At 47.3% G+C, this 26,758-nt stretch overlaps 1 long non-coding RNA gene across 1 annotated transcript; it reads right to left on the reverse strand.

The window, feature by feature from the left end:
* Positions 1 to 3,665: 3,665 nt before the first annotated feature.
* Positions 3,666 to 5,335, reverse strand: LOC141116373 (uncharacterized). Its single transcript, XR_012237030.1, has 3 exons — positions 5,295 to 5,335; positions 5,144 to 5,221; positions 3,666 to 3,798 (listed from the first exon to the last, which is right to left on the reverse strand). It is a non-coding gene; the product is annotated as an uncharacterized lncRNA (long non-coding RNA).
* Between the last annotated feature and the right edge of the window lie 21,423 nt (positions 5,336 to 26,758).

Here is a 26,758-nt window from a genome sequence, read left to right on the forward strand (position 1 = left end):
CCCTGACACTTGGAGGGTGCAGAAAAATGACACCCTGACACTTTGGGGCCACAGAACAATGACACCCTGACACTTGGAGGCCCCAGAACAATGACACCCTAACACTTTGGGGCCCCAGATCAATGGCAACCTTATGCTTGGGGGCCCCAGAACAATGACAACCTGACACTTGGGGTTTCCAGAACAATGACACCCTGACACTTGGGGTCCCAGAACAATGACACCCTGACATTTGGGGATCGCAGAACAATTACACCCTGACACTTGGGGGTCCCAGAACAATGACACCCTGACATTTGGGGATCGCAGAACAATTACACCCTGACACTTGGGGGGCACAGAACAATGACACCCTGACACTTGGGGGTCGCTGAACAATGACACCCTGACAATTGGGGATCCCAGAACAATGACACCCTGACACTTGGGGCCCCAGAACAATGATACCCTGACACTTGGGAGCCCCAGAACAATGACACCCTGACATCTGGGGGTCCCAGAACAATGACACCCTGACACTTGGGGGGTGCTGAACAATGACACGCTGACACTTGGGGGCACCAGAACAATGACACCCTGACATTTCGGGGCAGAAAAATGACACCCTGACACTTGGGGCCCCCAGAACAATGACACCCTGACAATTGGGGTTCCTAGAACAATGACACCCTGACACTTGGGGGCCCAAGAACAATTACACCCTGACACTTGGGGGTCCCAGAACAATGACACTATAACACTTGGGGCCCCAGAACAATGACACCCTTACACTTTGGGGCCCCCGATCAATGGCAACCCTATGCTTGGGGGCCCCAGAACAATGACACCCTGACATTTGGGGGCCCCAGAACAATGACACCCTGACACTTGGGGGTCCCAGAACAATGACACCCTGACAATTGGGGGTCCCAGAACAATGACAACCTGACACTTGGGGGTCCCAGAACAATGACAACCTGACACTTGGGGGTCCCAGAACAATGACACCCTGACAATTGGGGGTCCCAGAACAATGACAACCTGACACTTGGGGGTCCCAGAACAATGACACCCTGACAATTGGGGGTCCCTGAACAATGACACCCTAACACTTGGGGGCCACAGAACAATGTAACCCTGGCGATTGGGGTTCCAGAACAATGACAACCTGACACTTGAGGGTCCCAGAACAATGACAACCTGACACTTGGGGGTCCCAGAACAATGACACCCTGACAATTGGGGGTCCCTGAACAATGACACCCTAACACTTGGGGGCCACAGAACAATGTAACCCTGACGATTGGGGGCACAGAACAATGACACCCTGACACTTAGGGGTTCCAGAACAATGACACCATGACACTTGGGGGTCCCAGAACAATGACAACCTGACACTTGGGGGCCCCAGAACAATGACACCCTGACACTTGGGGTTCCTAGAACAATTACACCCTGACACTTGGAGGTCCCTGAACAATGACACCCTTACACTTTGGGGCCCCAGATCAATGGCAACCTTATGCTTGGGGGCCCCAGAACAATGACACCCTGACACTTGGGGGCCCAAGAACAATGACACCCTGACACTTGGGGGACCCAGAACAATAACACTATAACACTTGGGGGCCCCAGAACAATGACACCCTGACACTTGGGGCCCCAGAACAATGACAACCTGACACTTGGGGGTCCCAGAACAATGACACCCTGACAATTGGGGGTCCCTGAACAATGACACCCTAACACTTGGGGGCCACAGAACAATGTAACCCTGACGATTGGGGGGCACAGAACAATGACACCCTGACATGTGGGGGTCCCAGAACAATGACACCCTGCCACTTGGGGCCCCAGAACAATGACACCCTGACAATTGGGGGTCCCTGAACAATGACACCCTAACACTTGGGGGCCACAGAACAATGTAACCCTGACGATGGGGGGGCACAGAACAATGACACCCTGACACTTAGGGGTTCCAGAACAATGACACCATGACACTTGGGGCCCCAGAACAATGATACCCTGACACTTGGGAGCCCCAGAACAATGATACCCTGACACTTGGGAGCCCCAGAACAATGACACCCTGACACTTAGGGGTTCCAGAACAATGATACCCTGACACTTGGGGGTCCCAAAACAATGACACCCTGACACTTGGGGGTCCCAGAACAATGACACCCTGACATTTGGGGGCAGAACAATGACACCCTGACACTTGGGGGCCTAAGAACAATTACACCCTGACACTTGGAGGTCCCAGAACAATGACACTATAACACTTGGGGGCCCCAGAACAATGACACCCTTACACTTTGGGGCCCCAGATCAATGGCAACCTTATGCTTGGGGGCCCCAGAACAATGACACCCTGACACTTGGGGGCCCAAGAACAATGACACTCTGACACTTGGGGGACCCAGAACAATGACACTATAACACTTGGGGGCCCCAGAACAATGACACCCTGACACTTGGGGGCCCCAGAACAATGACACCCTGACACTTGGGGCCCCAGAACAATGACAACCTGACACATGGGGGTCCCAGAACAATAACACCCTGACAATTGGGGGTCCCTGAACAACGACACCCTAACACTTGGGGGCCACAGAACAATGTAACCCTGACGATTGGGGGGCACAGAACAATGACACCCTGACACTTGGGGGCCCCAGAACAATGACACCCTGACACTTGGGGCCCCAGAACAATGACAACCTGACACTTGGGGGTCCCAGAACAATGACACCCTAACACTTGGGGGCCACAGAACAATGTAACCCCGACGATTGGGGGGCACAGAACAATGACACCCTGACACTTGGGGCCCCAGAACAATGACACCCTGACACTTGGGGGTCGCTGAACAATGACACCCTGACACTTGGGGGCCCCAGAACAATGACACCCTGACACTTGGGGCCCCAGAACAATGACAACCTGACACATGGGGGTCCCAGAACAATAACACCCTGACAATTGGGGGTCCCTGAACAACGACACCCTAACACTTGGGGGCCACAGAACAATGTAACCCTGACGATTGGGGGGCACAGAACAATGACACCCTGACACTTGGGGGCCCCAGAACAATGACACCCTGACACTTGGGGCCCCAGAACAATGACAACCTGACACTTGGGGGTCCCAGAACAATGACACCCTAACACTTGGGGGCCACAGAACAATGTAACCCCGACGATTGGGGGGCACAGAACAATGACACCCTGACACTTGGGGCCCCAGAACAATGACACCCTGACACTTGGGGGGCACAGAACAATGACACCCTGACACTTTGGGGCCCCAGAGCAATGACACCCTGACATTTTGGGGCCCCAAAACAATGACACCCTGACATTTTGCGGCACAGAACAATGACACCCTGACACTTTGGGGCCCCAGAGCAATGACACCCTGACATTTGGGGGTCACTGAACAATGACACCCTGACACTTGGGGGCCCCAAAACAATGACACCCTGACACTTAGGGTCCCAGAACAATGACACCCTGACACTTGGGGGGCACAGAACAATGACACCCTGACACTTTGGAGCCCAAGAACAATGACACCCTGACATTTTGGGGCCCCAGAACAATGACACCCTGACACTTGGGGGTCCCAGAACAATGACACTTGGGGTCCATATTATAATGATGGAAATGATTTTCTTACTTGGAGGGTCTTTGCAGTATTCCGATATTCCTCCAGCTCTTTTTCATACAAAGTGTTCAGAATTTCTCCCTTGTTTGCGCTGTTATTAATTTCTTCCAGCAAACTCAGTATTCTCTCCTCCGGCAACAGGGCCTGTACAAACATATGAGGAGGTTCCATCATCTGATCTCCAACCTCCCCATCCACTAATATTATTATTATACATTTATATAGCACTGACATATACCGCAGTGCTGCACAGAGATCACTGAGCCAATCACATCAGTCTCTGCACCAGAGGAGCTTACACTCTAATGTCCCCTCCCCCACAGTCACAGTTTTCTATGCCTCCTATTAATAACAATTGTATTATTGTCCTCCACAATGAGGAGTGGTAGATACTCCCCCTGGCAACGAGGAAAGGTAGGTACTCCCCCCTGTATAATGAGGAAAGTTAGGTACTCGTCCATGTAATGAGGAAAGGTAGGTACTGATCCATGTAGTGAGGAAAGGTAGGTACTCCCCCTGGTAGTGAGGAAAACTAGGTACTCCCCTTGTATAATAAAGAAAGTTAGGTACTCCCCCTGGTAATGAGGAAAGGTAGGTACTCCCCCTGTAAAATGAGGAAAGGTAGGTACTCCCCCTGGTAATGAGGAAAGGTAGGTACTCCCTCTGTATAATGAGGAGAGGTAGGTACTCCCCTTGTATAATGAGGAGAGGTAGGTTCTCCCCTTGTATAATGAGGAGAGGTAGGTACTCCCCCTGGTAATGAGGAGAGGTAGGTATTCCCCCTGTATATTAAGGAAAGGTAGGTACTCGTCCATGTAATGAGGAAAAGTAGGTACTCCCCCTGGTAATGAGGAAAGGTAGGTACTCTCCCTGGTAGTGAGGAAAGGTAGGTACTCCCCTGTATAATGAGGAAAGGTAGGTACTCCTCCTGTATAATGAGGAAAGGTAGGTACTCCCCTGGTAGTGAGGAAAGGTAGGTACTCCTCCTGTATAATGATTAAAGGTAGGTAATCCCCCTGTATAATGAGGAAAGGTAGGTACTCCCCCTGCGTAGTGAGGAAAATTAGGTACTCCCCTTGTATAATGAGGAAAGGTAGGTACTCCTCCTGGTAATGAGGAAATGTAGGTACTCCCCCTGTATAATGAGGAAAGGTAGGTACTCTCTCTTTATAATGAGGATAAGTAGGTACTCCCCCTGTATAATGAGGAGAGGTAGGTACTCCCCCTGTATAATGAGGAGAGGTAGGTACTCCCCTTGTATAATGAGGAGAGGTAGGTACTCCCCCTGGTAATGAGGAGAGGTAGGTACTCCCCCTGTATAACGAGCAAAGGTAGGTATTCCCCCTGTATAATGAGAAAAGGTAAGTACCCCCTGTATAATGAGGAGAGGTAGGTACTCTCCCTGGTAATGAGGAAAGGTAGGTACTCCCCTTGTATAATGAGGAAAGGTAGGTATTCCCCTTGGTAATGAGATAAGGTAGGTACTCACCTTGGTGCTGTAGGCAGAGAAGAGACTCAGAAAGATCAGAATACAGAACATTTTGTTGGTGGGTTTGAGGATTGCAGTCTGGGGAGAAGAGAACACAATGATGATGGGTGAGGACGGGTAATATAAACTCTCTATAGGTAATATAACTTACCATGGTGATCGATGTGATGGCACACACTATGCTGGGTACAGGTGTGAGGAGCCTTTTATATGAACTGAAATCTGGTCAGACCCTCCTCTCCCCTCCTCTCTCCTCCTCTCCCCACCCCCTTTATGTGGATTATATTCCTTGTGTGGACACACCCAGCTCTGTACTGATACCTCTATACAGGTGATCCACACTCCAATGTCTTGTCCTGCGACTTGGGACTTCAAAGTCACATGACAAGTCGTTCCCCATGATTTCCAATGACAACCATTCATATTAGTACGACTTCAAGTTGTGCCGACTTCAAAGTAATCCCTGCACTACTTTGATCCACCTTTGATGCGAGTTATACAGGCATTCCCTAAAATTGTGGCCACAAAATTGTGTGACTTTGGAGTCGCGGTATTGTGAAAGGGGCCTAACTAGCTTGCAAACATTCTTCTCACCACTGAGTCCAGCTCTATCTCCTCAGAAAGGAACCTTTTATAGTGTGGGGTGAGACAAGGAGCACTGAGCCATGATTGGACAAAGTCATAACTCTGCCCAATCAGAGCTCTCACAGTGCTCTTTGGCCTGACTGGGCAAAGCCTTGCACCTCATCGCTGGTAAAACCGCTGGTCAGGTGCATTTCTTCAGCCAAGAAGAGCTGTAAAAAATGCACTGTGCGGCACGCAAGTGCATTGTGGGGCACTCGGCGGGAGAACATGCAAACACCCGAAAGGGCGATGTTTGGGGCTGAACTGATGCTTGACCCAAACAGCTCATCTAAACACCATGGTCTACAGAACAAGCAGGAGAATAAGAGAGCTTGGTTAGGGTCGATTGACTTCCAGTTGGCTTGTGTTCCAGTGTTGGTGTCTTTTCTTTCGCCGGCAGCCACATCTGGGTTTTACCTGGAGTGTGGTGGCTGCATCATATGACACATCACGGGTAGAGTTTTCACCTCATCACTTTAACCTCCCTGGCGGTTTTCCAGAGTGTGGCTCGGGGTTAAAATTCAGGACCATTAGCGGTAACCCTGAGCCACACTTGGGATTACATCGTAGGATCCTGGTGTGGCTTTACTTACCTTGTCCCCGGGATCCTGCGATGTCCCCCGCTGTGTCTGCTGGCTCCGTCCTCCTCCAAAGCCTCTCCATGCCAGGCTCCATTCCCTGCGAGTGGCGCGACGCACGGGGGCGGAGCCTGGCAGCAAATTCAAAAAATTGTAAAAACATAACACATACAGTACTGTAATCTTACAGATTACAGTACTGTATGAAATTATTTCACATCCCTTTTGTCCCCAGTGCTTTGGCCCATGCCCTGCATGCAGTTTTATGTTATATATACTGTTCTTTCTGCCTGGAAACTGGAGATTGTCCATAGCAACCAAAAAGTGTCCCTTTACATCAAAAGTGGCTTTAGACCAGCTAGAAAACAGCGATAGTAAATTAGAAAACTTGCAGAATTGAGCGATAGTGAATCGTGGGGAAATGTTTTTTTTTTTTTATTATTATTTATTTTTATTTATTATATTATAATTTATGTTTTTTTGTGTTTCAAACTTTATCATACCCGGGATATCTACTAGACTCTTGTTTGGACAGATTTAAGTGTGTTATTGTTAAGAATTACAGACCTACAATATAAAACGCCAAATTTCCATGCAATATAATTGTACCGCTTTCAGCACCTAAAATCCAAAATAATCATACCGCCAGGGAGGTTAAACCCGAACACCTTTGAATTACACAGGTTCTGAGGCTAATTAAATGCAGATAAGGCACCAAGCGAGTTTAATTACCTCCTAAGGCTCTGTTTCCACTACTGCGACTTGTTTTATGACTAGACACGTGACAAGTCGCATGACAAGTCAAAATCCATGTATTTCAATGGTCCTCATTCTAATTAGTGCGACTCAAGTCACAGTGTCTCCAAAAAAGGTTCTTGCACTACTTGGTTCCATCTTCGGTGCGACTTGTTCTCTATAGAAAAATATTAAGTCGCAATGCAGTCGCATGTACATGTCTGACACCACGACTTTGTTGCGACTTCCACGGAAGTCTACGGAAGCACATGATCTCTGCTCCTCCCAAATACATCACTTCCTATACTGATGTACATGAGTGTGGAAGACAGGAAGGGGAAATAACTAAGCAGGATAAGGAATTACATCACTCTGGCTAAATCGCAGAACATCAAAGTCGTTTTTAAAGTCGCATAAAATCGCAACATAAATGGTATTGTAAAGTCGCAGTGTAAATTGCGTGACTTTGGGGACGCAATAGTGGAAACTTAGCCTTAATCAGCCACAGAACCTGTGTAATTAATATGTGTTCGGGTTTAAAGTGATGAGTTGGCAACCATAATCACGGGACTGCATCCTCTATTTGAAATCAAGTGGGACATTGTGTCAGTGCTTGAGCACGGAGTCCATGTTCCTCTAGAACTTTTGTGCCTGCAGCTCCCCTAAAAGGTACTGAAGTGTTCCTCTACAACTGTAAGACCTTTAAACCTCCGTAGCCCCCTGCAACTTCCACTAATCTACACAGCAGTCCCTTTTGAGCCTTGGCATCCCCATCTGCCATCCATTCTCTGCAGCACCACCTCTGTACCCGCAGTCTCCACTACATCCACAGTCTGAACCTGGGCTACACCCAATACCAGGGCAAGGCCTTCTAGAACCCAAGAAAAATTAAGCCAAAATGTGCATTGTTGAGGCAGGCGAAGCTTTATATTTGCACCTAGAGTGTCCGGGACGGCACAGGGAACATAATTGGCCACCATTGTCCACCAGGCCTAGTCTTGATACTTTGAGGTCCATGGAAAACCAAATAGAAAAGGGAAAAAGATTTGACACGGTTCCACCAGTGTTGTTTAGGAGCTTTGGGAAGCCAGGTTTTCATTAAGGTTATTGGAACCAATTTTGGTTTTATCTGTAAACTAGTTATAACTCATAAAAATTGCAAATTGTATTCTTTTGTAAAGTCACTAGAATGAGGTCTGTGGTACAGATTCTGGTTCTGTCTATTTTTGTTATGTGACAGATCACTGTGCTGGTTCTGTTCCCCCAATGCCTATTATGACTAAATCTCAATCATGTAACTATGATAGACCACCCCCATCCCGTCCTGCAGATATACAAGTCTTCCCCGTCTCACTGATAGGGACTACAAGGATTACACCGGGACTACACCGCATGACGTCAGCCTAATGAGGATGTTTTTCACTCGGGATGTATGATTTTGGCAAATGGGCTCAATAAATCTTTATATGAGGATCTTGCTGTACCCAAAGGTCTACCGCCTGCTCCTGTTCTCCATTCCACAAGATAAATAAAACCAGTACTTACTGGGAATTAATGAATTGTTCTGCCTGCTCTTCCAATAATGAATGCCGGAGATCCGGGACCTCAGGCGAGTTCTGAACAATCATGATCTTTACCTGAACAAACTAATAGTCACAGTACAGGCCGGCCTCACAGTACATCTCATCCTCATTGAACTGTTTATCTGCGTTTGTCAACATCAACATCAATGTCACGCCACATGCCGATGTTTGTCTTTAACCTGTAATGTGGCCTGTACATAACAGAATGCATCTAAACACCCAAGAGAATAAGGGCATTACGTTAACAAAAGGTTATAAGCCCTGTCACTTGGGGGTCCCAGAACCATGATACCTGGACACTTGGGGGTCACATAGCAATGGCACCCGGGGTCCCAGAACAATGGCACCCAGGGGTCCCAGAACAATGACACCCAGGGGTCCCAGAACAATGACACCCAGGGGTCCCAGAACAATGACACCCAGGGGTCCCAGAACAAAAAAAAAGACAAAAAGACTTTTCAGAGGGTTCCCCGATCACCAGTTTGGCTGTTGATTGTATGTGACTGGCTTTAGAAGATAACTACATGCAGTATCTGGAGTAGAGTTAAAAGATATTACTTTTTATTTATTTATTTATTCCTTCATTCTGGAGTCCTTGTCCTTTAGAGCCGGTTCACACAGGGGTGGCTTCAAAGTCGCCCGACTCTGATACCGCCCCGTACAGCGCAACTTGCAAAACTAGTCTGTATAGAAGTCAATGCAAGCCGCTCTGAAGTTGCCCCAAAGTAGTACAGGAACCTTTGAGTTGAGTTTGACTTGAGTCGCTCCTATTAGAATGGTTCCATTGTAGAGAATGGAGAGCGACTTGTCAGGCGGCTAAGTTACCTGACAGGTGCCCCTGTGTGAACAATGGCTTTCTTCTTGTCACTCTCCCATAAAGGGCAGATTTGTGGAGAGCACAACTAATAGTTGTTAGAGAAATTTGGTTGTACGCAAAGCACACAGCCAAATCTCCTGTTTCTAATCATAATAGCAATTTCGTCTAATGATATAATACCAGTGCATCTCACCTTTTGATCGTATCCATCCTCTGGTGTGTGTGTCTCATGCTCACAAAAAATCACATCCTGCTCCTTCAGGTTCCAAAAGCTCACTGCTCGCCAGCCCCCCTTAGCTGTCTGCCTGAGCCACTTTATTAGCATATCAATAGGAGGTCCCAAAAGCTCGAGGGTTCCGCCTCCAACAGCCAAACACCCCTTACAAAGCTTGTGACCTCACAGGATATCAATGACCATATAAGGATTTAACACAGGAAAATGCAACAACCAATGAACAATGACTACAGGAGTCTTATGGGTGTGTCTGAGCAGAGACAGGGTGCCTGTATGTTTTTAGAAGCCACATGCCTTTTAAACATTAACCCTGTCTCCAACCAGAACCCAAAAGACTCCCGTATTTCCGTTGATAGAAATCCTTATTATACATTGTTCCAGAGAACAATGTATACCTGGATTATTCTACTGTCTTTGTGGACGAGAGATTATCGGCAGGTGTACACTCATTGGGCCACAAATGTGTTGATCAGGCACACAGGGGCAACATGAGAGCACACTCGTTAAACCGACAATGTCTTTGCAGAGCGAACACATCCCCACCAGACGATCGTTCTGTGCATCGCACAGGGGCCCTTAGCTGGCGGACATGTCCTCACTCCACAAACATTTCTCTACATCCCCAAAGAGCTTTTCCCTACCAAACGGATCTCAACCAGGGTTGGCCTGCCCCAGTCAGCTATTAGAGCGGGCTGTGGTTGATCAGACACACTGGGAGACTCTTATGACAACACATTAATATAAAATTTTCCACAACAGTCCCTCCTCTTGTCATATGATCCCATGTGTCCCTCGATGAATCCTGATCTTCTTCTTAGTCCATAAAAAGTAAAACACGGCTTGACATGTAGACTCTGTTGGAGATGACGTGGTGAGCTGTAGTAGTCGCCGGTCGGTCTGGGATCCTCTGTGTCTTGTACGTGGGTCGGGCTTCGGGGCATCTCATCAGGGAAGATGTGGTCATCTGCTCAGGCTCTGGTCACGCGTCCAATCAGGCAACAGGAGCACCTCATCATGGCATATAGAAGGAATAGAAACAAAAACAACATGAGTATATATACCCCTACTTCCTTCACTATGATCCGCTGCAAGATAAAAATTAAATCTCCAACGATTCCCAAACCCTTAAAAAGGATTCCAACCTTCACTAGCTATAGCTCTGGCTTTGCCTTGTAGGGATCTAAACCTTATCCATATGGGCCTGAACTTTGTCACTACTATCCCCGATCCAGATATAACAATCTTTACTTATGAATTCCCAGAAACCCCCTTGGACTGTGGGAACTTCCTTGTAGCTTCAACCGTTACATGAAACATCCCATCCTCAATGGATGAGAAATTGTTCAAGCGTTTCATAAGCTCAAGCCCCCACCGTGTATAAGCAATTCCCTTCCAGCTGTCCCTGCCATTCTTACCTTCTCTCGTGCCATCAGATCCTCAAGATCGGCCACGACATAAGATGCTGGGACGAGTTTCATCAGCACACATGAACCTCTTGCCTTACGGGAAATTACCTTATAAAGCTGTAGATCCGCATTAATACCAAACTACAGTTGTAGCACATTTGTGGGCTACCTCGTTATCCCGATACCAAAGCTGGCAAGAACCAGAGCTATTGTTAAAATTATAATTAATTTTACCCTCTATAAATGTTCTGTTAAATTCTTTTGACAGGTGTCTGTTTGGATTTTACTAGTCTGTCAAAACTCCTCACACCAATATGAACGTCACGTAGCATGTACCGCCGTCATCGCTGGGGCACTAGTAGACCTGACCATGTGTCCTGTTCTCTTTCTCAGCTAGTTGGGATGCTTTTCATCGTTACCCTTGCCAAAATTTATTAAACAAAAAAATATAAATGAACAAAGATACTCCTCTACTCTTTTGTGGTTGATCCGCTTCTTGTAGTGGCTGGCGTGGTCTCATCCCTCAAGCTTCTTTACAATGACCCAGTCACCTGGTTGGAAAGAATGTAAACTGGTTATTGTGTCAGGGTCCAGGATGGACTCGTGAACCCTGTGGTGGACCTTTTGAAGTTCATGTTACAGTGATTGCACCCACCGCATCAGCTGAGAATGTAGTTGACAGCTAATGAGGAAAGTACAATTCTGTTTTTGGTTGACCTTCAAACAAACCTCATATGACAATAACCCAGACATCGGGACTGTGGTCACTGCATAACCTGTGCGTGGCTTACCATCCGGGGTGTAATACCTGGAACCAGTGACAAAAAGGTTCTTAGCATCTGGGATGGGAGCCTCCTTCACCAGACTGCTGCTTGCTGATTCAAATTCCATCAAAGAAAGACAGTCTTGGCACAAACTTGGTTAGAATTAGAGCGGTTAGTATTATTGGTTTAAAAATGTGTTATTCTCACCACTCTCATCCCCCCTTTTCTTCCCTCCTCATTACATACTGAAGGAAGACATGCAGGGTTTAGAATGGTGCAGAATAAAACAGTGAAATAGCCTATGATACTTTTACCTTCTTATACACCTGTACACACACTTCCAGAAACTGGACCTGAAAAGATACTTATAAACAAAAGTTATTACTCTATCCTTCAAAGAATGGTAAACAATACAACATGCGTGTACATTGGTAAATTGTCACTGACATTCCACAAAACCGATAATAACTAAACCCTCTGTAAATCTTACTTTCACGTTTTTTTTTTTTCCTAAAATACAACAGCCGCGACACGCAAGAGGGCTGTCACGGGAGGTTCAAACATCTTGTTACCAAATACAAACAATGAAACAAAGACAAACATTTAGATACAAATGTGGGGGAGATATTTCATAGTTCCCAAAAACGAAAATGAAAAATAAAAACAAAAACGACCAGATGGAATGCTGCCTTCGCTCTTTTAGAGATAAAAAAAAGAATACAATTTGAAAGGCACGAGAGCATTTCAAAATCTTTGCATGGACCAGCCACACAAAGTTCAAAAACAGGCCTGTGTATTTTTAATCACACAAACGTGTACTACGCATCCATCAACTCACTCAACATTACAGATTTCTGAAGCCACAGCTGAACTACTTCCAAGGTATTTTTATTCTGGGGTCTTGTACCTCCAGACATCAAAAGTACCTTCCAAAGGAATACACCTTACTGTACCCTCTGATCATATCTGCCAATCTTTAAGGGGTCTCATGTCCGGAGCCCCAGACACAGATCTCATGTGAAGTGCAGCTGTCTGACTGGTGTGGAGCCTCATTTTTTTCCTCCAACGCATGGACCAACATTACCCATGACGATTCGAATCGCTTATGACGGTCCCTGCGTCCAGGGCACCCTTGCACTAGTTTTCGGATCAGTACTGCTTAGTGACTATTTTTACAATACTGGCACCCGGCGTTCTCCGATTATTTTACACGGCCTCCCGGTGTGCTAGCGTACTAATCCTCACATTTATATGCTCTACAACCGGTTATCGGCAGCCCTATAAATGTGTTGTCAGACAAACTACAAAGCACCATGAAATCCTCCACTATTTAAAACAAAAACAATCTTATGGCTTCCGTCTGTACCCAGATATTACAACAATAACTTGGATGCCTCCTGTTTGCTCTCTACCCAAAACTGTATTACAGTATAAACCTTAATATAATTTAAAAATAAAAATGATTTCGTCCTTGCAAACACAAGTCAAAAGACCCCAAGCCCCTCCCACCAACTTCCTGTTGCACACCTGAGTAGGAAGAGGGAGGGGGAGGGGAAGCCTCAAATAGCTTCATATTTTGTCTATCAAAACATTAGAAAAATCTATGGCTAACATCAACAGATAAAAACTCTTTGTCCTGGAGTGGGTGGAATAAGCCCCCATATTGCAAATGGGAGGGAATCCCCCTTGACTCACATATCCCCTAGGAAAACCACAAGTTTTGACCGAAATACCACACAACAGTGTAACAAAAGCCAAAAACTGAAACTCCTGCAAAAAGATGGCTGAAGGAGTTCTTTTCCCTTCCACGGCAGCCATAAACAAAATGGTGCCATTAACACATGAAATTTAGTTGTTGATCCCGCCAAAATCGAGATTTCTTCACTAGAAACATAAACTTCTTTAAAACAACTGGAATAAAAACCTAAATGATTCTATTGGAAATGGAATTCAGTACAAAACCAGAGATATTTCGCTCGATACTAAAATCAGCAGAAACAAGAAGGCAGTTGCAGCAATCGAAAATCGGTCCATGGCAAAATGGTGAATGAAACCAGGACTACAGAAAAATGGCCGACATTAACAAATGACAAGACAAACCAGGATTTCTTAAACACTACACTCTATTTGACTCTGAGAGTTAGAACTCCCCCATGCTATTACCTAGAAACCTGAGACCCCCACAGTGTGTAAACAGCTCCTATTGTGATGTCCCAACAATGCATGGGCACTTGGATATGCGACAGGCATTTCAACTTAAAACCAATATTCAATACAGAAAACGCAATAGTTTCCTTGAAAAGTAAGTAAACAGTACAAAAATAGAATTCACAAAATGGTGCCTAAAAGCCAGATTGTAGCTTAAAGCACATGGCTTTGCACACACAAATGAATACACAATGGAGCAGCTCCAGGGGGAGCTCACAGGTCTTCAAAATGGCCGTCGATGCACATGGTGACCACAACAAAGGCCAGACCACAACAAAATGGCGCATTTTCCCGCAAAAACTGACCAAGATGGATAAACATTTCAAAGTTCACACACAAAGGAAAAGAAAATGGTCAACCGTAGTCACATGGTAGACAACAACAACAAGAGAACAAAAGGAAGTAGCAGACAAAAACCATTTTCCTGCCAAAACCAAAAATGTCTCCCCAAAAACTTACACATTTGAGATACTAAATGAACGCTTAGACAAACATTTAAAAGTGTTAAAGTTACAAAAAGCACAACTTCGGAACACATGCTATCCAACGAAACAACCAAGCCACATAACCCACAATTACACGGCTGAAACATACCCCCAAACTCAGTTCACATCAGCTTTCACATTGAAAGATACAGACAGTGAATGCTTGTATGTCTATTCAGAACATTAGAGTTCCCTTCCCCCAGGGCGTAGACCCTTTCAATACAAAAACAACAATGCCTGCCCCTTCACTAAACTCATCTTTACAAACAGGTTCAGCTACTTACAAAACTACTCCACACACACATTGCAGGCTGCAAATAATATCAATTCATACATTTCTATTTCAAACATCTGCATTATTACACAGCATCACACACACACACACACACACAGGCACACACACACACAGGCACACACACAGACACAGGCACACACCAGACATACGATCAAACTTCCAGCATTATTTCAAAAGACGAAAAATGTGTTCTTTTTGCGAAGCAGACCCTCCCCAGCACATCTTAATGATCCGATTCTGAAGGAGGTTCTGTTCACTCCTACGTTCTGGCTCGCCATGCTGTTAGAGAAATTTGGTTGTACGCAAAGCACACAGCCAAATCTCCTGTTTCTAATCATAATAGCAATTTCGTCTAATGATATAATACCAGTGCATCTCACCTTTTGATCGTATCCATCCTCTGGTGTGTGTGTGTGTCTCATGCTCACAAAAAATCACATCCTGCTCCTTCAGGTTCCAAAAGCTCACTGCTCTCCAGCCCCCCTTAGCTGTCTGCCTGAGCCACTTTATTAGCATATCAATAGGAGGTCCCAAAAGCTCGAGGGTTCCGCCTCCAACAGCCAAACACCCCTTACAAAGCTTGTGACCTCACAGGATATCAATGACCATATAAGGATTTAACACAGGAAAATGCAACAACCAATGAACAATGACTACAGGAGTCTTATGGGTGTGTCTGAGCAGAGACAGGGTGCCTGTATGTTTTTAGAAGCCACATGGCTTTCAAACATTAACCCTGTCTCCAACCAGAACCCAAAAGACTCCCTTATTTCCGTTGATAGAAATCCTTATTATACATTGTTCCAGAGAACAATGTATACCTGGATTATTCTACTGTCTTTGTGGACGAGAGATTATCGGCAGGTGTACACTCATTGGGCCACAAATGTGTTGATCAGGCACACAGGGGCAACATGAGAGCACACTCGTTAAACCGACAATGTCTTTGCAGAGCGAACACATCCCCACCAGACGATCGTTCTGTGCATCGCACAGGGGCCCTTAGCTGGCGGACATGTCCTCACTCCACAAACATTTCTCTACATCCCCAAAGAGCTTTTCCCTACCAAACGGATCTCAACCAGGGTTGGCCTGCCCCAGTCAGCTATTAGAGCGGGCTGTGGTTGATCAGACACACTGGGAGACTCTTATGACAACACATTAATATAAAATTTTCCACAACATAGTTGTCCTGTGGACAGATTCTCCCACCTGAGCTGTGGATCTCTACAGCTCCTCCAGAGTTACCATGGACCTCTTGGCTGCTTCTCTGATGAATGCTCTCCTTGCCTGGCCAGTCAGTTTAGGTGGACGGCCATGTCTTCGTGAGATGTTCAAAGCTTGGGATATTCCTTTGTAACCTAACCCTGCTTTATACTTCTCCACAACTATATCCCTGACCTGTCTGGTGTGTTTCTTGGCCTTCATGATGCTGTTTGTTCACTAGGAATGAGCTTCGTGTTTGAATCGAACGCATGTTCCACTCGAACATCGTGTGTTCGGTCGTTCACTGAATTACGAAGAATATGAGCCATTCGCACCAAATTCGCGTGGCGCGTCATGGCCCATAATTCACTGCAGCATCACAGTGCATTGATGGCTGATGATCGGCCAAGCATGCACTCTGACCCGCATGCTTGGCCAATCACAGCGCCGTCTGTACAGAGAGCCGTAATTGGCCAAAGCCAGGTTGGCTTTGGACAATTATGGCTCAGGGGGTTTAGTACACGCCCCACACTATAAAAGGCCACCTGCATGGCGGCCCTGTGTAGTGTGTTCCGGCATTGAGAGAGAGATAGATAGACAGGGAGACAGTGTAATTTGATTTAAGTTAGATAGAGTAGGCAGGTGAGTCAGTTAGCTGCACTTACAATGTATTGTGTATATATATACATCCTAGGTGTTGTGTGTATATATATATATACACTGTATTCAATTTAGCTAGATCAGATCCTGTTATTCTCTTCTGGTGTTCTTCTGATCCTATTAGTCCTATTAGCTAGAGTATTTACAGTTAGTGTAGTGCATCCTCTGCACAGTGTGCACCTAAAGCTACATGAAGAAAATTAATGGTGTTCTTCTGATCCTATTAGTACAGTACGGCAGGCAGCTGCAGTATTTACAGATTAGTTTAGTGCGTCCTCTGCACAATGTGCACCTAAAGCTACCTGAAGAAAATTAGTGGTGTTCTTCTGATCCTATATAATTACCACAGGCAGGCAGCTACAGTATTTACAGTTAGTGTACTGTGTCCTCTGCACAGTGTGCACCTAAAGCTACCTGAATAAAATTGGTGGTGTTCTTCTGATCCTATTAATACCACAGGCAGGCAGCTACAGTATTTACAGTTAGTGTACTTTGTCCTCTGCACAGTGTGCACCTAAAGCTACCTGAAGAAAATTAGTGGTGTTCTTCTGATCCTATATTAATACCATAGGCAGGCAGCTACAGTATTTACAGTTAGTGTAGTGTGTCCTCTGCACAGTGTGCACCTAAAGCCACCTGAAGAAAATTGGTGGTGTTCTTCTGATCCTATATTAATACCATAGGCAGGCAGCTACAGTATTTACAGTATTTACAGTACTTTCACGCAAACCAATAAATATACGCTTATTGACATTTTTTTTACCAAAGACATGTGGCCAAATACATTTTGGCCTAAATGTATGACTAAAATTGAGTTTATTTTTTTTTATAAGAAAATGTAGAAAATATTGTTTTTTTTTCAAAATTTTTGGTCTTTTTCCGTTTATAGCGCAAAAAATAAAAACCGCAGAGTTGATCAAATAGCATCAAAAGAAAGCTCTATTTGTGGGAAGAAAAGGACACAAATTTCGTTTGGGTACAGCATTGCATGACCGCACAATTAGCAGTTAAAGCGACGCAGTGCCAAATTGTAAAAAGTGCTCTGGTCAGGAAGGGGGTAAATCCTTCTGGGGCTGAAGTGGTTAATCATGGTTGATAAAGCAATTTATACCCCAATCAACTTTTAAGCCAAATGGCACATATGATCTCATGTTAACAATCCATTTAGTTTCGAGCCTAGAAATTGATCTAATCTTGTTAGTACCCCTCCAGTGGGGATGAAATTTATCAATAGGTAAAAAAGGGTCCCTTTGAGTTTTTTGTCATGGTATTTGGCATAATGCCTGGATAAATTATGTTTAGTGAACCCACGTTTGAAGTTTTCTACATGCAGACGTATGATTTTTTTCCTCATTCATTCATTTCAGGCATTTCACTCACACCAGCGCTGCACCCATACCTTATTCTACTTGTTTGAGTTTTGTATTTAGACTTCTGGTGCTGGCAGCTTTTTTTGTATTGGTTTCATTTCTAGTTTCTTATATTTGTTTCTAGCTCAGCGTTACCCTTCTGGGCTTTTTTACTACTATTGTACAATCAGATTACATAGTGTATGGTCTCGCTGAAAGGAATCTTTCTGTGAGAGCTGAGAATGGTCTTCCCCATTAGGGAGATTCCTCCTCTATATTTGCCCTGGTGACTAGGGATGAGCTTCGAGTTCGAGTCAAACTCATGTTCAACTCGAACATCGGCTGTTCACCAGTTCGCTGTACAGTGGACAATTTGGGGTGTTCACGGCAAATTCGAAAGCCACGGAACACCCTTTAAAAGTCTATGGGAGAAATCAAAAGTGCTCATTTTAAAGGCTTATATGCATGGTATTGTCATAAAAAGTGTTTGGGGACCTGGGTCCTGCCCCAGGGGACATGGATCAATGCAAAAAAAGTTTTAAAAATGGCCGTTTTTTCAGGAACAGTGATTTTAATAATGCTTAAAGTGAAACAATAAAAGTGTAATATCCCTTTAAATTTCGTAGCTGGGGGGTGTCTATAGTATGCCTGTAAAGGGGCGCGTGTTTCCTGTGTTTAGAACAGTCTGACAGCAGACTGTGTGATGCTTCTCTTCTGATGGTTCTTAATTAACGGACGGCAGGGCCACCCGGTGACCCCGCCCCCTCTGGAACACGGGAACTTCCCTGTAGCATTCCCCATGACGTCAGAGGGGGGCAGACAGGGAAGTCACCGTGCGTCAGAGGGGGTGTAAATAAAGGAATTGTCAAAAACTGTCTCTTGTCATTTTTAACACTTTTGACACTTTTTTTGTGAAATGGTAGGGGTACCCCTTACCATTTCACACAGGGGGGAGGGCCAAGATCTGGGGGTCCTCTTGTTAAAGGGGGATTCCAGATTCCGATAAGCCCCCCACCTGCAGACCCCCACAACCACCGGCCAGGGTTGTGGGGATGAGGCCCTTGTCCTAATCAACATGGGGACAAGGTGTTTTGGGGGCTACCCCAAAGCACCCTCCCATTGTTGAGGGCATGTGGCCTGGTACGGTTCAGGAGGGGGGGCACTCTCTTGTCCCCCCTCTATCCTGCGGCCTGCCAGGTTGCATGCTCAGATAAGGGTCTGGTATGGATTTTTGGGGAGACCCCACGCCATTTTTTTTACATTTTGGCGTGGGGTTCCCCTTAAAATCCATACCAGACCTGAAGGGCCCGGTATGGAATTTAGGGTACCCCCATGTCATTTTTTTAAAATTTTGGTTCGGGGTTCCCTTGTGGGGAATTCCCATACTGTTTTTATCAATGAACTTTTATGTGTATTATGGGACCAGCAATTCATTAATAGCCGCGAGTAGTTTTAAATGACTTTTTTCCTTTGAAATGTCATTTTGCTGTCAGACTGTTCTAAACACGGGAAACATGCGCCCCTTTACAGGCATACTATAGACACCCCCCAGGTACGAAATTTAAAGGGATATTACACTTTTATTGTTTCACTTTAAGCATTATTAAAATCACTGCTCCTGAAAAAACGGCCGTTTTTAAAACTTTTTTTGCATTGATCCATGTCCCCTGGGGCAGGACCCAGGTCCCCAAACACTTTTTATGACAATAACTTGCATATAACCCTTTAAAATTAGCACTTTTGATTATTCATGTTCGTGTCCCATTGACTTTCGCGTGTTCGAACAATTTTTAGGCCTGTTTGCATGTTCTGGTGTGAACCAAACAGGGGGGTGTTCATCTCCCTACTGGTGACCATGATCATTGAAAGTAACTTCGCAAAATTTTGGGTTGTCACCAGAACAGGAATAGCGGGAAAATCTTCCAATGGGGCCACCGAGGATATTCTCTCACATCCTGTTTAGGATATAGAACAGGAAGTGAAGGGAAATCTTACCAATAGGATGTAGCCCCTCCCCCTTATTTTATCCAAAAACATAACAGAAAAGGTTTTGCCTTTAGTTCTCCTTTATTGAATTTGTAATTATCATTCATTATTAATTTTCATTCCTTTGTATTTCATACGGTGGATTTGGTTGTTGTCGGGAGACGTAGCGGCACCTTCCGTAGCCGGCCTCACTTTTGGGGTTGAGGGAAATAAAATTTGGGGATGGGATTGCCCGGAAAACTCCCAAATTTTTCATATTGGAATTTGCTGTCTGGTTCATTATTCGACAATACAGAATCCTTCACAAAAATAGTTGCATCCCGAAACTGATCCTGATCCTGAAAAGACACAAAGTATCATTCCTCCAATATACTGAATACACAACGTTACATTGCACCCTTTTCATCCACCGAGTCTGGGAACTGCAACATAGAAAGGGGGCTTCTCTGCTGAAGAGTTCACCTGGGGCCCCAGAACAATGACACCCTGACACTTGGGGGCCCCAGAACAATGACACCCTGACACTTGGGGGCCCCAGAACAATGACACCCTGACACTTGGGGCCCCAGAACAATGACACCCTGATACTTGGGGGCCCAGAACAATGACACCCTGACACTTGGGGGCCCCAGAACAATGACACCCTGATACTTGGGGGCCCAGAACAATGACACCCTGACACTTGGGAGGTCCAAGAACAATGACACCCTGACACTTGGAGGTCCAAGAACAATGACACCCTGACATATGGGGGTCCCAGAACAATGACACCCTGACACTTGGGGGTGCAGAAAAATTACACCCTGACACTTGGGAGTCTTAGAACAATAACACCCTGACAAATGGGGTTCCCAGCACAATGACCCCCTAACACTTTGGGGCCCCAGAACAATGACACACTGACACTTGGGGGCCCCAGAACAATGACACCCTGACACTTAGGGGTCCCAGAACAATGACATCCTGACACTTAGGGGTGCAGAAAAATGACACCCTGACACTTGGAAGTCTCAGAACAATAACACCCTGACAAATGGGGGTCCCAGCACAATGACCCCCTAACACTTTGGGGCCCCAGAACAATGACACACTGACACTTTGGGGGCAATGAACAATGACACCCTGACACTTGGGGGTCCCAGAACAATGACACCCTGACACTTGGGGGTCCCAGAACAATGACACCCTGACACTTGGGGGCCCCAGAACAATGACACCCTGACACTTGCGGGGCACAGAACAAAGACACCCTGACATTTGGGGGTGCAGAAAAATTACACCCTGACACTTGGGGGCCGCAGAACAATGACACCCTGACACTTTGGGGCCCCAGAACAATGACACCCTGACACTTGGAGGACCCAGAACAATGACACCCTAACACTTTGGGGCCCCAGATCAATGGCAACCTTATGCTTGGAGGCCCCAGAACAATGACAACCTGACACTTGGGGTTTCCAGAATAATGACACCCTGACATTTGGGGATCCCAGAACAATTACACCCTGACACTAGGGGGTCCCAGAACAATGACACCCTGACACTTGGGGGTCCCAGAACAATGACACCCTGACACTTGGGGGTCCCAGATCAATGACACCATGACAGTTGGGGGTCTCAGAACAATGACACCCTGACACTTGGGGGCCCCAGAACAATGACACCCTGACACTTGGGGGGCCCAGAACAATGACACCCTGACACTTGGGGGTCCCAGATCAATGACACCATGACAGTTGGGGGTCCCAGAACAATGACACACTGACACTTGGGGGTCGCTGAACAATGACACCCTGACAAATGGGGGTCCCAAAACAATGACACCCTAACACTTGGGGGTCCCAGAACAATGACACCCTGACACTTGGGGGTCCCAGAACAATGACACCCTAACACTTGGGGCCCCAGAACAATGACACCCTGACACTTGGGGGGGCACAGAATAAAGACACCCTGACACTTGGGGGTCGCTGAACAATGACACCCTGACACTTGGGGGCCGCAGAACAATGACACCATGACAGTTGGGGGTCCCAGAACAATGACGCCCTGACACTTGGGGGGCACAGAACAAAGACACCCTGACACTTGGAGGGTGCAGAAAAATGACACCCTAACACTTTGGGGCCCCAGATCAATGGCAACCTTATGCTTGGGGGCCCCAGAACAATGACAACCTGACACTTGGGGATCCCAGAACAATGACACCCTGACACTTCTGGGTCCCAGAACAATGACACCCTGACACTTGGGGGTCCCAGAACAATGACACCCTGACACTTGGGGGGTGCAGAACAATGACACCCTGACACTAGGGGGTCCCAGAACAATGACACCCTGACACTTGGGGGTCCCAGAACAATGACACCCTGACACTTGGGGGTCGCTGAACAATGACACCCTGACACTTGGGGGTCCCAGAACAATGACACCCTGACACTTCGGGGTCCCAGAACAATGACACCCTGACACTTGGGGGTCTCAGAACAATGACACCCTAACACTTGGGGTCCCAGAACAATGACACCCTGACACTTGGGATCCCAGAATAATGACACCCTGACACATGAGGGTCCCAGAACAATGACACCCTAACACTTGGGGCCCCAGAACAATGACACCCTGACATTTGGGGGTGCAGAAAAATTACACCCTGACATTTGGGGGCTGCAGAACAATGATACCCTGACACTTGGAGGGTGCAGAAAAATGACACCCTGACACTTTGGGGCCACAGAACAATGACACCCTGACACTTGGAGGCCCCAGAACAATGACACCCTAACACTTTGGGGCCCCAGATCAATGGCAACCTTATGCTTGGGGGCCCCAGAACAATGACAACCTGACACTTGGGGTCCCAGAACAATGACACCCTGACATTTGGGGATCCCAGAACAATTACACCCTGACACTTGGGGGTCCCAGAACAATGACACCCTGACACTTGGGGGGTGCAGAACAATGACACCCTGACACTAGGGTGTCCCAGAACAATGACACCCTGACACTTGGGGGTCGCTGAACAATGACACCCTGACAATTGGGGATCCCAGGACAATGACACCCTGACACTTGGGGGTCCCAGAACAATGACACCCTGACAATTGGGGATCCCAGAACAATGACACCCTGACACTTGGGGCCCCAGAACAATGATACCCTGACACTTGGGAGCCCCAGAACAATGACACCCTGACATCTGGGGGTCCCAGAACAATGACACCCTGACACTTGGGGGGTGCTGAACAATGACACCCTGACACTTGGGGGCACCAGAACAATGACACCCTGACATTTCGGGGCAGAAAAATGACACCCTGACACTTGGGGCCCCCAGAACAATGACACCCTGACAATTGGGGTTCCTAGAACAATGACACCCTGACACTTGGGGGCCCAAGAACAATTACACCCTGACACTTGGGGGTCCCAGAACAATGACACTATAACACTTGGGGCCCCAGAACAATGACACCCTTACACTTTGGGGCCCCCCATCAATGGCAACCCTATGCTTGGGGGCCCCAGAACAATGACACCCTGACATTTGGGGATCCCAGAACAATGACACCCTGACACTTGGGGGCCCCAGAACAATGACACCCTGACACTTGGGGGGCACAGAACAATGACACCCTGACACTTGGGGGTCCCAGAACAATGACACCCTGACAATTGGGGGTCCCAGAACAATGACAACCTGACACTTGGGGGTCCCAGAACAATGACAACCTGACACTTGGGGGTCCCAGAACAATGACACCCTGACAATTGGGGGTCCCAGAACAATGACAACCTGACACTTGGGGGTCCCAGAACAATGACACCCTGACAATTGGGGGTCCCTGAACAATGACACCCTAACACTTGGGGGCCACAGAACAATGTAACCCTGACGATTGGGGGCACAGAACAATGACACCCTGACACTTAGGGGTTCCAGAACAATGACAACCTGACACTTGAGGGTCCCAGAACAATGACAACCTGACACTTGGGGGTCCCAGAACAATGACACCCTGACAATTGGGGGTCCCTGAACAATGACACCCTAACACTTGGGGGCCACAGAACAATGTAACCCTGACGATTGGGGGCACAGAACAATGACACCCTGACACTTAGGGGTTCCAGAACAATGACACCATGACACTTGGGGGTCCCAGAACAATGACAACCTGACACTTGGGGGCCCCAGAACAATGACACCCTGACACTTGGGGTTCCTAGAACAATTACACCCTGACACTTGGAGGTCCCTGAACAATGACACCCTTACACTTTGGGGCCCCAGATCAATGGCAACCTTATGCTTGGGGGCCCCAGAACAATGACACCCTGACACTTGGGGGCCCAAGAACAATGACACCCTGACACTTGGGGGACCCAGAACAATAACACTATAACACTTGGGGGCCCCAGAACAATGACACCCTGACACTTGGGGCCCCAGAACAATGACAACCTGACACTTGGGGGTCCCAGAACAATGACACCCTGACAATTGGGGGTCCCTGAACAATGACACCCTAACACTTGGGGGCCACAGAACAATGTAACCCTGACGATTGGGGGGCACAGAACAATGACACCCTGACATGTGGGGGTCCCAGAACAATGACACCCTGCCACTTGGGGCCCCAGAACAATGACACCCTGACAATTGGGGGTCCCTGAACAATGACACCCTAACACTTGGGGGCCACAGAACAATGTAACCCTGATGATGGGGGGGCACAGAACAATGACACCCTGACACTTAGGGGTTCCAGAACAATGACACCATGACACTTGGGGCCCCAGAACAATGATACCCTGACACTTGGGAGCCCCAGAACAATGACACCCTGACACTTAGGGGTTCCAGAACAATGATACCCTGACACTTGGGGGTCCCAAAACAATGACACCCTGACACTTGGGGGTCCCAGAACAATGACACCCTGACACTTGGGGGTCCCAGAACAATGACACCCTGACACTTGGGGGCCCCAGAACAATGACACCCTGACACTTGGGGGCCCCAGAACAATGACACCCTGACACTTGGGGCCCCAGAACAATGACACCCTGATACTTGGGGGGCCAGAACAATGACACCCTGACACTTGGGGGCCCCAGAACAATGACACCCTGATACTTGGGGGCCCAGAACAATGACACCCTGACACTTGGAGGTCCAAGAACAATGACACCCTGACATATGGGGGTCCCAGAACAATGACAACCTGACACTTGGGGGTCCCAGAACAATGACACCCTGACAATTGGGGGTCCCTGAACAATGACACCCTAACACTTGGGGGCCACAGAACAATGTAACCCTGGCGATTGGGGGCACAGAACAATGACACCCTGACACTTAGGGGTTCCAGAACAATGACAACCTGACACTTGAGGGTCCCAGAACAATGACAACCTGACACTTGGGGGTCCCAGAACAATGACACCCTGACAATTGGGGGTCCCTGAACAATGACACCCTAACACTTGGGGGCCACAGAACAATGTAACCCTGACGATTGGGGGCACAGAACAATGACACCCTGACACTTAGGGGTTCCAGAACAATGACACCATGACATTTGGGGGCAGAACAATTACACCCTGACACTTGGAGGTCCCAGAACAATGACACTATAACACTTGGGGGCCCCAGAACAATGACACCCTTACACTTTGGGGCCCCAGATCAATGGCAACCTTATGCTTGGGGGCCCCAGAACAATGACACCCTGACACTTGGGGGCCCAAGAACAATGACACTCTGACACTTGGGGGCCCCAGAACAATGACACCCTGACGCTTGGGGGCCCCAGAACAATGACACCCTGACACTTGGGGCCCCAGAACAATGACAACCTGACACTTGGGGGTCCCAGAACAATAACACCCTGACAATTGGGGGTCCCAGAACAATGACACCCTGACAATTAGGGGTCCCTGAACAACGACACCCTAACACTTGGGGGCCACAGAACAATGTAACCCTGACGATTGGGGGGCACAGAACAATGACACCCTGACACTTGGGGGCCCCAGAACAATGACACCCTGACACTTGGGGCCCCAGAACAATGACAACCTGACACTTGGGGGTCCCAGAACAATGACACCCTGACAATTAGGGGTCCCTGAACAACGACACCCTAACACTTGGGGGCCACAGAACAATGTAACCCTGACGATTGGGGGGCACAGAACAATGACACCCTGACATGTGGGGGTCCCAGAACAATGACACCCTGCCACTTGGGGCCCCAGAACAATGACACCATAACACTTGGGGGCCCCAGAACAATGACACCCTGACAATTGGGGGTCCCTGAACAATGACACCCTAACACTTGGGGGCCACAGAACAATGTAACCCTGATGATGGGGGGGCACAGAACAATGACACCCTGACACTTGGGGCCCCAGAACAATGACACCCTGACGCTTGGGGGCCCCAGAACAATGACACCCTGACACTTGGGGCCCCAGAACAATGACAACCTGACACTTGGGGGTCCCAGAACAATAACACCCTGACAATTGGGGGTCCCTGAACAACGACACCCTAACACTTGGGGGCCACAGAACAATGTAACCCTGACGATTGGGGGGCACAGAACAATGACACCCTGACACTTGGGGGCCCCAGAACAATGACACCCTGACACTTGGTGCCCCAGAACA

Source organism: Aquarana catesbeiana, linkage group LG13 (assembly GCF_042186555.1).
Source record: "Aquarana catesbeiana isolate 2022-GZ linkage group LG13, ASM4218655v1, whole genome shotgun sequence".
NCBI classification, from domain to species: Eukaryota; Metazoa; Chordata; class Amphibia; order Anura; family Ranidae; genus Aquarana; species Aquarana catesbeiana.